Source organism: Apium graveolens, chromosome 8 (assembly GCF_009905375.1).
Source record: "Apium graveolens cultivar Ventura chromosome 8, ASM990537v1, whole genome shotgun sequence".
Lineage (NCBI taxonomy): Eukaryota > Viridiplantae > Streptophyta > Magnoliopsida > Apiales > Apiaceae > Apium > Apium graveolens.
Window position 1 is genome coordinate 252,289,188 of NC_133654.1, and position 14,688 is coordinate 252,303,875.

General features: G+C 34.1%; 1 long non-coding RNA gene across 3 annotated transcripts; it reads left to right on the top strand.

Annotated features, from left to right (window-relative positions):
* Positions 1 to 6,662: 6,662 nt before the first annotated feature.
* LOC141676679 (uncharacterized) lies at positions 6,663 to 8,323 on the top strand. Of its 3 annotated transcripts, XR_012557113.1 has the most exons (4): positions 6,663 to 6,806; positions 6,945 to 7,057; positions 7,294 to 7,378; positions 7,494 to 8,323. It is a non-coding gene; the product is annotated as an uncharacterized LOC141676679 (long non-coding RNA). The 3 variants fall into 3 exon arrangements; XR_012557114.1 differs by lacking the exon at positions 6,663 to 6,806 and having other exon boundaries at positions 6,815 to 7,098; XR_012557112.1 differs by lacking the exon at positions 6,663 to 6,806 and having other exon boundaries at positions 6,815 to 7,057; positions 7,494 to 8,322.
* Positions 8,324 to 14,688: the final 6,365 nt, after the last annotated feature.

Below are 14,688 nucleotides of genomic sequence, written 5' to 3' on the forward strand. Positions count from 1 at the left end.
TCTCCTAGGGGGTATAATGGATGAGGTAGTGTTTATGGGAATGGTGGTGTGAATATTTTCAAATTCAGGTGTAAAGGAGGCTTCAAACTCATCATCACAATAAGGATTATTAGAGGCAAATGGCAATGAAATAGAAAGTGGTTGCATATACGATTTTGCAGTGTTTGGATTCAAAGGTATAATGTGTTCAAGAAATTTAACATGTTGAGACACAAAGCTTTCATTGGTGATAAGATTTAAAAGTTTGAAACCTTTTTGGGAAGGAGGGTAACCCAAGAAAGCACAAGGAACACCTTTTGGCTTGAACTTGTCTTTCATATGCTCATTATTTGAGGCAAAGGCCCACCCGAAGACTTTGAGATGATCATATGTATGAGGATCACTGAACAACATTTCATCTGGTGTTTTATTTCCAATAGCCGAGCTAGGTATTCTGTTGAGAAGATGTGCTGCTGTGAGCACACAATCACCCCATTGCTTAAGATCAAGACCAGAATGAAAACGCAGAACACGAGCAATTTCAAGGACAGTCCTATGTTTTCTCTCAACTCTAGCATTTTGCTGGAGCGTATATGGGCATAAGTTTGGTGATTATACCGGTAGCAACAAAGAAAGACTTGCTCGCTGTATCACATAGCTCTAATGCATTATCTGATCGAATGATCTCTACAGACTTCTGAAACTTGTTATTGACATAGTTACAAAAAAATTTCAAACTGTCTAAGGCATCACTCTTATGTTACAATAGATATATCCAAGTCATACATGAATAATCATCGATTATTATCGTAAAGTACTTATACTTGTCCTTGGTATAGACCTTGTAAGGTCCCCGAATATCAATATGTATGAGTTGAAATACATAAGAGGCATGTGAAGTACTTACATGGAATGGTTTCTTGGTGAATTTAGCCAAAGGATAGGTGACACATATGCTCTTTGATTCATCAATACACTACTTTAATTCAGGGATGTATTTAAGCTTTGAGCCTGGAGAATGTCTCATTTCGTGATGCCACAAGGTGTATAAATCTGAGGAGGTGGCAGAAGCATTTGAAGATCCTACACCATGACATTGAGAAAATGAGTTGATGTTATTATCCAGATAGTATAGCCCACTTGGGCATAGCCAACGGCCTTTGTCTCAAATGACTTTGAGTCTGAGATGATGCATGTAGCAGGATGAAATTGAACTGAGAATTGATTATCCTTCACTAGATTCTAGATTGACAACAAGTTATGCTAAAACTTTGGAACAAGCAAAATACTTGTCAAGGTAAGTCCTTTCAAGACAGCATCTCATATGTGAGAGATTGTTACAATAGCTCCAGTTGGAAGATGAATGGTATAATTTGGAGGTGCCACTTTCACATTCTGCAGATTTTTCAATGAATTTGTCACATGATCCGTGGCTCTAGAGTCCAGGATCCAATCTTTTTTCTTGGCATTGATCAAGCAACAAGTAACCATTCCAGAAAAACAATCCTCAAGCTCATCATCTGTGTCTTCCCCTCTTGCAGATTGTAATATGCTACTAGCATCTTGAGTGTTTGGTATCAATTTCAAGAGATGCTCTAGATGTTGAGAAGTGAATGTGACTGGGTTTGATTTAGTTCTATCAGTGCTACCCTGAGCCACATTGACATGTCTTACAGCTCCTTGTTTATTCCATTTTGTAGGCTGATTCCCTTTCCGAGCATTGGGTTTATACTTTGGGTTCCATCGAGGAAACCCAATAACACTCCAACACCTATCACTAGTGTGATATTTTCCCCCACAAACAGTACATGAGAGATTTTTAGCCGTATTGGTTTTGACAACCATAGAAGAGGCCTCAAAACCAAGAACATCAGGTGTATTCAAGACATCCACTGTGATTCTTCTTGTTAAATCATGGAGCAAGCCATTTCAATAGTAGGAAGCAGACATAACATTAACAATTGGCTTCTTTGAGCACCATATTTCTCATCCAATCCATTGAGAAATTAAAACAATTTACCCTCCTCTTTAAAGGTAGGAGTAATTATAACATGTAAATAATTCATAGAATCTAGCTCTTCCCAAAGACTACTCAACTTAATGTAATACTCTGCTACAGATGATTTAATTTATTTCATAACATACAGATCTCTACTTAGCTTATATTTACAAGACACATTAGTTAAAGAGAAACATTTCTCTAACTGAGACCAGATTTCACTAGCAATGTTTATAAACAAGATGGAATTTTTAATGTTTTCAGATACATTATTGTGCAACCAGGAGATTACTAGGTTGTTGCATTGATCCCATGAAGAGCATTGATATCATCTATGGTGCTCTGAGGAATAGATTCATCTACAAAGCCCAATTTTCTTATCGAGGAGAGTTGTATTTCAAACGATCTTTTCCAAGACCTGTAGTTTGGTGCACTTTCCAACTTTGGCACACTCACAGAAAGATGACTATTAGAGGGATGCAAAATAACGGATTCTGCATGTCCTCAAAAGTAAACCGAGCTCCAGTAGCCATAAAAACTAGCCTAAACAACAATATTAAAAGCCTGCAAATAAAACACAAGCAATAAACGAGCAAGTTGTAATACCAGAAAACAGCTACTCTTGTTCAAGAAAGGAAAACAGCATCATGCAGCTCTGATACCATGTTACCTTTTAATATTTAAACAAGCATGAAGAAAAGAGCAAAAAGCATCTCAAGAAATGTTATAGATCTGGAAAATAAAGTTACAAAATGCTAAGAATGAAAGTGTGTCTCAGGCCCCTTATATCAGTACAATGACACTGCATATTTATAACAAACTACCTTCTGAAATTACCACACTATCCCTAAACTTGATGAGCCCACTATTAGCTGTAGGTGGTCATTAACAAGAGAGGAATGTTGAGAAATAGTAAGGGGACCACAGTATCACACACATGTGCGAGAATACACTGAAACATATGTGACACATCACTTTATTGTGCAAAATAAATAATAGGATATGATTGGCTGCTGCTCTTCGATTAGGTGAATCATTAGCTATCAAAAAAATTTCTTCAGAGTAAATACTACTATACTAGTAGCAGTAGTGACGAGGGTGTTCTAGTAGTTATTCACAGTTACACTAGTATTGGGATCAACTCACTGTTTAGAAGTATAATTCCATAGAATAGGACTTTTTTACCATTCATCTAAGATCAGAGTACAAATTACTATACTATAGTATTTTATTGAAGCAACATAATTCATTTGAATACTAGATTGTAAACCAAATTCATACATTTAACTTTTGGTTTTCTGCCAAAGCAGTGGTGTGGTCCAGACTCCAGCACTCGTGTACGCGGAACACGGATAATGAAATCTTCTGGGCACCGGATTTAGAAGAATAAAATCTTCTGGACATCTATTTTTCAGAATGAAAACTAATTGCACTAACAAAGAGGGGGGGTCTAACTATCGCGATAAAAAAAGAGAACATAATACAGCCTAAAGACATATATACACAGACAATCAACAGTGTCATCACGACAATCCGGATGCCAAATATGTAATATATAACCATAATAGTAGTAACCCGCGTTTCTAGAAAATACTTATATATATAGAAAAACAACCTTAACCAACAAAAATATTTCTTCATCTTGTGTCATTTCTTTTTTCTCATTACTATCATTATACAAAGGTTTTAGGTATAGTTAGAATATAATCCTATAAAAATTAGACTAACTCTAAGCGCTTTTACATTTTGGTGGCCGAAATTTTAAATTTACAGTATGGTGTTCAAATGTTGCTTTAAGGGTTCTAAAAGTTGGCTAAGAGCCACTTATTAAATAACAAACAGTGATTTTTTTCAAAAAAATGGCACATAGCCAACTCTTTTTGAAATATAAAATTAATATTTGGCTGCTATTTTTTAAATTTAAAATTTTGGCTCCAAAAGTACAAAAGTGGGAAAAGTTCAGCAACAACTCAATAGTTTACTCAAAATTTAGTTGGACATTTATTTAAAAAATTCATCAGAGCTTTTGTATAAGCTGATTATTTAATGTGGTATCAAAAGTACGTGTAAATTCTCTTGATACGACATTTCTTTAGCCGTGTAAATTCTTACTGGAATTTGTCTTCCGTTTTATGTCATTCATCTTTCGTTTTATGTTCGATACTTTAATGTAAGTAACAATTTATGGATGGACCTCAAGTCAACATCTTTTTAATATTTAAGGGTTGAATTTTCTCCATTATGGTTTTAGAAATATCAAAACAAATCAACAGTTTTTAATATTTGAAATTTAACAGTGCGCCATTTGGGTTTTATAAATATAATAAAAAAGAATTAAATACATGGAGATATAAGATTTAGGGTCAAGGTCCTAAAACCCAGAATCTAAACACTTATTTTAGTGTGAACCCTAATTTAGTATAACACTTTTAGGTTGAACCCTGTTTGGGTTTTCGTAATATTTAAAAAATGAGTAAAAGATACAAAGATTTAGGGTTTAGCGCAAACATAATATAACTTGGACTCTAATTCAATATTTTTTAATATTTTTTACTTTAAAGTATTTTAATTTTTTATTAATAGTTTATGATTAATACATACTAATATAATGTCACAATCAGTTGATCAACTCGACATTTCGCTTAGTGTGTCCAACAAATACGATGTACGTTTACTTCACTTGGAGTAACGCATAATGCCTAATGTTGCACCCAAAATGGTGTATCAATTGGGTATTTACGGACATATTTTGGAGTGAAATATTTTATACATTAGTCTTTGAAATGAGTTATGTACTTTCAGCCATTATCCAATATAAACTAATTACTCAACCATTTGACCTCAGTATTTTGAGATTAGACATGTCTTGCCATCTTAAATTTTTATTCAAGTTTGAGCGAATATCTTCTTAAATTTTAAAATATTTGGAAAGGGGTTGAGGAGATTATTAGAGCCCAATTTTAACACTTTAAAAAAGATCTACGAACTTGTAAGGTCGCGTTCAGAGTTCCTTTAAGAGATAATATTTTTTATACACTATTTTCATTTAATTTTTTGTATGCATTAATGTGTTAAAATTCATGTGTATAAAGTGGTTGAAATATTAACTTAGCGAAAAAAAGAGTGACAAAATATACAGTTTTTTAGTTATTTAAGAGGATGAAAAATATGTGATATATAACCAAAATTAAAGAAGGCCGATTTTTAAGAAAATACCTATATATAATGAAGAACAACCTTAACCATCAAATTTGAAACAAAAATAATCACTTCTTCTTGTATCTTTTTTTTTCTCATTATACAAGCTTTTAGGTATAGTTAGAATATAATACTATAATAATTAGACTAAATAAAAAGGGGATGAAATTTATCCAGTTTTACATTCCGGTGGCCGAAATTTCAAATTTCTAACATAATGGCCAAATATTGCTTTACCTTCTAAAAGGTGGGTAAGAGCAACTTTTTTAAAGAACAAACTATAATTTTTTTCTCAAAAAATGGCCCATAACCACCTTTTTTTATTATAAAAGTAAAGTTTGACACTATATTGCAAATTTGTAATTTTGACTACCAAAATACAAAAATGGGTAAATTTTAGTCACACCTATGTAATTTAGTCTAACTATTGAGCTGGACCTTTATCAAAAAAATTAATTATAAGATTTTTTATGAGCCAACTATTTAATGTGGTATCAAATGCATGTCCATGATCCAGCTTTTGACCTAAAATTGAGTTTTCAAGCGAATGAGTGTGTTGAATAAAAATATATAAACTCTTCGTGTCCTTTATTTAACATATTAAGGTTTTAAACAACTCCAAAAATGCTCCATTACAAGGTATCTGGCCGAGTACCGCATTCCAGATTTAAGGCCCGCCCTACCCCTAGATACGATATTTCGTTAGCTGTGTACATCCACAAGTTACTAGAATTTGTCTTCTGTTTTATGTAAGTAATAATTTATGGGTAAATCTGAAGTCAACAACTTTTTGATATTTAAGGGTTGAATCTTCCCAATTGGGATTTTAGAAATATCAAAAGAAATTCAACAATTTTATATATTTTAGGCTTCAACAATCGTCATTTGGGTTTTTTTTAAAATTTAATAAAAGGTATAACAATTTAAGATTAGGACCTAGGTAGTAAAAAACGGAATCTAAACAGTAGTTTAAGTGTGGACCCTATTTTAATACTTTTTAAAAATTTTGGGTTGAACAACCCTATTTGGGTTTCTAAAATATTTTAAAAAACGAGTGAAAGGAATAAAAATTTAGGGTTGAATGCAAAACCCTAATTTAACTTGGATTCTCATTCGACGATGTTAAATATTTTAAAAAATTCATTTTAGAACATATCAATTTATAATAATCATTTTATTATTAATATATATTTAAATAGTGTCACAATCCGTCGACCAACTCGACATTCGTTTAGTGTGTTAGGCCAACTCGACATTTTGTTTAGTGTGTCCGGCATATGCAGTGTCATACACCATTTTCGTGGTATCACTACTAGAAATACCGGATACGACATTGGTGTTTTAACATCGATTTTAAATAGCCCCAATGTTAAAAATATTTTTAACAACGATTATTTTTAAAGCTATGATAAACTATTTTTTGACATCGGTTTGTAACCTAATTGTCGCCTATGCTCATATTTTAAAACTAGAAAATGACCGGGTACACTCTCCCCCGTTCTTTGTACAAATATTTTTCACTTTAAACAAAATTTTCATTTCCCACCTAACAAAATATCCTTTCCCCCTTAAATTGGTCAAACCCCATATTTGTCTTCTTCGATTCGTTTGAGTTTAATTTGATGTTCTTGTATGTTTGCTATATATCCCCCCTCTCAATCTTTCTCTCATCCTCTCTCTGTCTTTCTATCTCTATCACCCTCTCCCTCCTTCTATTTATCTATGTTTCTCTCCATCTCTCACTCCACCTCTTGGTTTTACTTTACAGCTTTTCCTCTCCGTATTATAAATGGTGGTTATTGATAAGCTGTTACATGGATCTCTCTTCATCCATCTGGAAATGAAAAGCTGTATTAAGCTGGCAAGGATAAGTCTATGCGGGTCAGATATGTTTTCTTTTTATGTAAATTGGATATTAAGAGGTACATATGCATGATTTATTCCAATTGATATTCATAAAATATAAAAGGTTGTATGTTCCTTTTGATAGTTTGTGCATCTCGATTATTTTGCTTATTTGATAGCTTATGTTGGTTACATAATATATATTTTTCATCGATGCTTTTGCTACATCGGTTTAATGGGTTGAATCTCTCCAATGGGAGTTTGACACATAGGTAGAAGCCGCTGAAGATGGAGGAGAACTTGGAATTGTCGATGATAAATAGTTTGCGTGTTTCCCGAAAATCCTTCTAAATAAAAGTAGTGCATTTTATCGGAGTTTTATATGTGTTACCCTTTTTCGTTACATTAAACTTGTATATTGTTTTATGACTTATGAAAGATGTATTGATGTCAAATTTTTTTTCCTTTGCAGCGCTTGTTGCAGGGATCCCACTGATCTCTTAATTGGATTGAAACATGAGGGTGATTATTGTTCCCGTTAGGTTCTCATTTTTTTTTAATATATGTGCAGTCTAATTATTTGCTCTTTTATTTTTCAATAGTATTATGTATCCCTGTCATCATTGATATATTGTTTCCCTTCTCAGTTGATCTTTAAAGTTCATCTTATTATAATTATAGGGTTTTCTTTATTGTGTTTTCTTCTGGTTGTCCTTTTATTGTGAAAGGAAGAAAAACTACCGTATCCTACAAAGATCCTAAACTTCAAGCACTTGATAGTGAGGTAGCTTAATGGATGTTTGCTAGAAATTATCTTGGAGTTGATTTGGAGGAAGTATGAAGGATGAAAAAGGAGTTTAACTTGCTCAAATCTCAATCAGCAAACACTAAAGCTATATGTATGATTGTTGATGCTCTGAAGAAGAAGAAGAGAACTCAAAGGCTGTTAGGAAATGAATAACACACAGAGGGGGGTGAATGTGTTTTACTATTTTTGGGCTTTTCTTGAATGTTTATGGTTGAACAAAGTAAATTAAGTCTTGTAGTAAAATGTGTTCATGCAGAAATTAAGCTTGCAGAAAATAAAGAACACAAATCTTCAAAACTTAATTTTATATTAAAATTAAGAATGTTTTGCTACAAAATTTCTAGGCTCTTTGTTGATAAAGAGTTTAGCTTCTCCTTGAGAGTGTTACAAGAAATTTGATCTAAATTGTTACTTCTGACTGAAGGACCAGTGTTAATTTTATAATAAAGTTAACTGCTGGTTTATACAATGTGCAATAAGACATGCTATTAGTTTTTCTAAACTGTCACTTGTCATTTCTATTTATAGAAAAGTAGATCTTCCATTTCTGGCTTAGCATATCTTTAGCATCGTGTGATAATTTTAATCTTCCTCTATCAGTTAATCTTCACCATTGATCTTGCACATTCTTCAAGCTGCTTTTTGTAGACTTGTCAATCCAGCTGTTTGGATTGTTTGTTGATTGTTGATCTTAAATATTGAACTGGTCTGTGATTTTGTACTTTAAGAATTTTACTCGAGATCTCCAATTAGACATATAGAGATCTTGACATCTCAATAAGTATAATGACTTATCGAGATCTCTAATGCTCTAGTGAATTTGAATTATAGAGGTCTCTGAGTTCTCGAATGAAACTTTAGCTTGTCGAGATCTCTCAGCATCATGTCTTCACTTTGTCATTGTCGACAACTTAGAGTTCTCTAGTGAATTTTGACTTATCGATATCTCTGAGTTCTCTAGTGGACTTTGACTTATCGATAATTCAGAGTTCTCTAATGAATGTAGACTTGTCGATAACTCTGAGTTCTCTAGTGCAGAAATGACTTGTCGATATCTCCAACCTTCATGTCTTCTTGACTTGTCGATATCTCTCTGAGTTCTCTAGTAGCTTTCCTGACTTCTCGAATGACTTCTCTATAACACTAAATCTGTGACTTGTAGAGATCTTGACTTAGAGTATTTTTATCCAAACAGATTTATTCAACTCCAAGCTTCTTCAAAATTCTTCTGAGGTATGATCTTCTTCCAGATAGAATCCTTAGGCTTGATACTATTTCAGGAAAAAGACTCCAGTTTGCTCCTTTGCATTTTTACAGACTTTAAAGTGTTACAAGTACACATACAAACTAAGATAACAATACAACTTACTTAGGGTTGACAAATTATCTTAGTCTTGTTAAAGTACAAGCATGTCTTATACAACAATCTTCCCCAATTTGTGAGAAGATTGTTTAACACAAATTCATGCCTGTTAACAAGATTAACCCCAAGTTTAAAATGATGGAAAATAACATTTATTCACAAAGCTTGATGAAATTACAACTTTTGTTCAACATAAGATTTACAAGATTCAGTGGTTACAAGTATCAGGTAAAGACAGTTTTTGTGTTTGCTTCTTCTCTAAGTTGATCCTTTAAGTGGTCAAGAAGTTCAAGTTCTTCTATAATAGGTTTTCCACTTAGAGCTTCCATAAGTTTTTGTCTTGCTGCTTTAGGATAACCACTGTCTAGAAATTCTATGCAGAATCTTGAGAATCCACCAGTTTTGATGTTTAAAAATCTTCCATCTTTGGAGATTCTGCTCATTCCTTTTGCGCCTTTCAACTCTTCAGATCTTTTTATGTGCATCTCAATCTCTTCATCATACCTTCTTCTTCTTTCTTCAGCTTCAGCCTCATTTTTTTTCTTTGTTTCCTCCCTTTCAATCAACCATTCAGCTAGAACTGATCTCCATGCCCTTATAGCAGTATCCTTGTCCTTCAACAAACTTATCACTCTCTTAATTTCTGTTGGAGATAAAGAATCCATTAAGCCATTGCCAAGAAAATTTAAGGTCCCATCTTCAAAATAAATTTAACTTCTCTCAGGGATACAACCCAGACTCTAACAATTTCCTCATCCAGAAGTTGGGAATAGTCTTCATCTGAGGAGCACCAATTTAGAGGTAGAAAGTCAGACTCTTTAAAGCAATTCCAGATGGCCCTTTCAGTGACTTCTTCTTTCTTTGTAGACTTCGCTTTCTTAGGTTTTCTCCCAACAGATTTGTGCTTGAATTTTAGTGAAGGTTTGGCTAAAGGTAGGGTTGTCATTTTCTTGAGATTAGTTTGGCTTGAGGTGATTGGAATTTTTAGGAAGGAGTTGGTTGTTTGTTTGTACAGAAACTTTAGCTTTGAGGTGGTTTGATGTTTGAGATAGTTGATGTTTTAGGTTGAGTTGAGGTTTGAGCTAGTTGTGTTTGGATTTTTAGGGTTTGATGTGGTTCTGAGCCATCATGAAGCTTTTTGCTTCTCCTCTCACTTATTTTCTTCTTTTCTTCATCTTTCTTGTCATCATCCTTCTTCTTCTCTCCACTCTTGCTGCCAGATGGCTTACTGGATTGACTTGGATTTGAGCTAGAAGGATTTTGATCATCTTTCTTCTGCTCATCATCATCCAAATCATCCTTGTTGATCTGTGTTTTGGGCAAGTTGGCTTCTGCATTATCCGGATATCTCCTCAGTAGCTTTATCATTTCCATATCATCATTGTTCTTGTTCTTCTTGGTTTTTAAACCAGTTCCCAGGATCATGATAAGCTTCTTGTTACTCATGACACATTTTTTGGGGATATTAAAATGTTTGAATTGTTTGGTATTTGGACAGATGTATGCTATACCCTTACTTGGCTGTAGATATACTTCAGGAAAGGCAGCCACTTGAGCATCTCTCAAATCAGTTAATAGCATGGTATCTTCACGAGTTATAACTTTAACTTTGCTGATGAAGATATCTAACTCAGATGCCCTCCTTGAGACAAGGTAATTGAGGGACACCTGCATACATCTGTCTTTCTCTGAGTCATTTACATTGATCACTATTCTCTTGTGCAAAATTTGTCCTGATTGATCATGATCACTCTTATGAATTTAATTATCTTGTCCAGGGCCTTTTTGTATGTGAAGTGATTGTTGTTGAGAGAAGCTTTTAAGGCTTTGGATAGTTCATCAAACTCCTGCTTATACTAGGTCCTTCAGCAACCCTAATAAGTCTTTCCATGTCAATATCAACTTCTTTAAACAATTTCTTTTCAGCACCCTGGACTTGTTGTTGAGATGACCTTGATTGTGCCAATCTAGCCTCTATCTCCCCCTTAGTCTTGTTGACAGGCATGAGGAGGGGAGTAGGAATTCCAGGCCTTACTTGTTCAGGTAGAGAATGTAGTGGTATGTTGAGTTTGGCCATGATGGCTTCCAAAGCTATAGAATTTTGCATTTGAAGATGATTATGAGAGTCCACCAGGGTTTGGATATCTGTTTATTGGCTCTTAACAAGAGATGTCAAAGCCTGAACTTGTGCAGTGAGAGAAGAGTTAGAGACTTGCAATGCAGTGACTTGACCTTGTAGAGAATGAATCTGTAGATTTATTGATGTAGATGCAGGTTGATGGGAGATTGATGTAGAGACAGCAGTAGAGAACCCAAATGTAGCTTGCACAAATTTCTGAATTTCATCCATGACAAGGGAGAAGGAGTGTATCTTGCAGTGTGCATCTGATCTAGCTTCAACCTTGTGTCATTAGAGTTCATGATATAATTTTGAACTTGCTTGTGCAAGGTAACAAAGGAGTCCTTGAGTTGTGTCATGCTTGTATCTACCCCACTGAGATCATATCTGGACATTTGGTCTGAGAAGTGTTTGAATTGATTCTTGATCTCAGTTTGAGAGGGAATGATTTCATCCATCTTTTTCCTTACCATCTTCCTGATCCCGTCTTCATGACCAGTCAATTTGACTTCAAGAGCTTTACCAAAGAGGTAAAAAGCCTTGAGTTGAGCTTTGTGCACTTCTGTGACTGCATCATACACTTCTTGTGGAGTCAAGGCCTTTACATTGCTTCCAAGGATAGTAACATATTCTTTCCTGAATCTGGACAAGACTTGATCCATTTCCAACACAAAGTCATCAGATAGCCATGCATTCACATTTCCATCTTGCTCTGCATCATTTATAATTTTCTCTTTCTGCTTCTCAACTTCTTCATTGTATGTAAGCATTAGAGCTTGATAATCTTGATTGCTCATGTTGGAAGTCAGAAGATGCTGAGAGATGTTGGCCAGTCCAGAAATCTGCTCCACTATTAGATCATTTACAGAAGTTGGTTGAGAGCCAGATTCTTGCATCCACTGAGAGAGAATGTGAGGTTGTGAGGAGGATGGTTCAGAAACACCTGTGACTGAAGTCACAGTTTGACTCACAGGTTGCTCTGTGGTTTTAACAGTGTGTTGTCCTCCACTTGTAGTGGGAACCTCCAATTGAATTGGAGGGAATTTGACTGGGTTGCTGTCATGTACACCAGCCTCAAACCCTTGTGTGTCTTGCAACACACTGGTACTTGAATGTGCTATACTTGCCTTTCCTATGACATGATCATGGGCAATTGTACTCCTAGTTTCAACTGCCAAGGCAATTTCTGCTAGAGTTGTGAGGGGAGTTGTCCCTTCATGAGGAACCTCCAATTGAATTGGAGAGGATTTAGATAGATCCCCCTCAGGAGTACTACCCTCAAACCTTTCAGTCTGTGAAGACTGTTTTGTATTTTATACATCCCTCTTCATCTTTCTATCCGATAAAATACAAGATGAATCAATTGAATAAAAATGTAGAATAAGGATAAGTCTTAAACCTTTCAAGTGATAACTTGAGACTTAAATTCTAGTGTCCTGATACGTGCTATTATGTATCATTCAGGTCTGAAGGCATACATTGGAGCAAACCCCGCAAAAAATAGCAACACTTTGTAAAAATAGTAGAATGCTAGTACAAGACTGATGCATCATTTCGTAGTCGGATATTTATGATTTTTAAATGTAGTAGTTCTCACATTTGTACTAGTAATAAGGTGTTTAACGAACATTTTATGTTAGATGAATGTTTGTTATATGTTTTATTGATGTAACAGTTGTTTGATATTGATGAAACTGAAAAAACATGTATCTTATTTTTGGAAACTATGGAAATAAATCAAATAGGTTCCTATCAATTTTTGATTATAAAAGTGTTGCCGGGGGACCCACCAGTGGGTCATTGCATATGGGACCCCCCAGTGGGGCCCACACTATTTCCACAATATTCTACTAATTGTCAAACACCTATTGTAACACCGGTCTAACAACTATTGCAACCACAGTGACGTTACAGTAGCATATAAGCGGGGGTTGCAATAGGCTATGCCGGGGTTGTAATAAAATTATTTCCCAACGGTTAAAATTGCAACCCCAAAAAGTGTTGTGATAGCGTTTTTTCACCTGTAGCAACGGTTTTTTCACCTTTAGTAACGGCTTCTTGGGGTTGCAGAATCCAATTTATGGCGTAGTGATATTTGCTAGTAATCATTTGCTAGCCTTGAATAGGATCTGAAAGAACATAAGCATCCCTTGACGAGCTAGAGAATGAACTCATCTCAATGCTCCTCCTCTTCGGATCATCCTCAACTGAATGTGCAGTCTGAATAGTATCTTTTAAAAATAAACATTTACTATCAGCTACCTTACCTGAAATATCAATATACAAGCCTCGACGATACATAGATATAAGGACATCTTCATCCCAAGAAAATTGAGCAGCCAAACTATAAAACTATCGAGTGTAATTTGCAACAGGCTTACCTCCCCAGCTCCGTAAACTGAAGTGAAGCACGTTGTTTATAGTGTGCAGACTTAAATTGACGCACCAAAGCAGCTCTCATGTTTTCCTATCTTGCCACTTTTATAATAAATCTAAAGATTGTATTATATGTCGATGATGCAGTTACGAAACAATACGATATTCATAGGTAATTATTGAGTGATTTCCTCAGTTCGGTGCAACTATTGCAATCAAAATAGAAATTTTTATACAGTTAACAATTCTTCTGACACTTTTTTCCCCTTTATTTCCTCCATTTAGCTTCGTTCTTGGCGCACACTTTGTAAATATACCAGAAAAATAAGAACAGATGAAAATAAGTGTACTTGTTTTCTCAATGATAAAACTGAACTGAAAGCATACAAAATAATTTTAAATGAAAATAGAACTACTGCTTCTAAAAACTAGCTTCATTACTATAACTCCACTACATCTATCCATTCAAAACCCTCCTACAATAACCGAAACAAAACAACCAGTGATTCATATGATGTGGATAGAAATGCATGCATGTCCTGCAATAATAAACTAAAGTTTAGATTATACTCCAGCAACATTAAGCATGTCCCTAATAACCAAAATAAGTTTTTGTAATAAATATGCATGTTGAAATTTATTGTAATAAGAAATATGTTTATTTTAATATTTACATATTTAAAAATATTAATTGAAATAATATTTAAGAAAATTATTAAATTTCCCAATCTAATTAATGTAGTGCAAAAATTCAATGATTCTTTATGGTAATATTTAATATTTATTTGAATATTTGAGTGATAAATTCAGGTATTTACTCTCACATGTAACAATTACACATTATTTTAAATATATTTCATACATTTGAAATGTATATATTGATATAATTTATAATTTATGCATAATCCATTGATGTTAGTAAACTCATTGATAATTCAAAAAACTTATCTATTACTATTATATAAAAGAAGAAGCATTGAAAGTTTTGGTACGGTACCTAT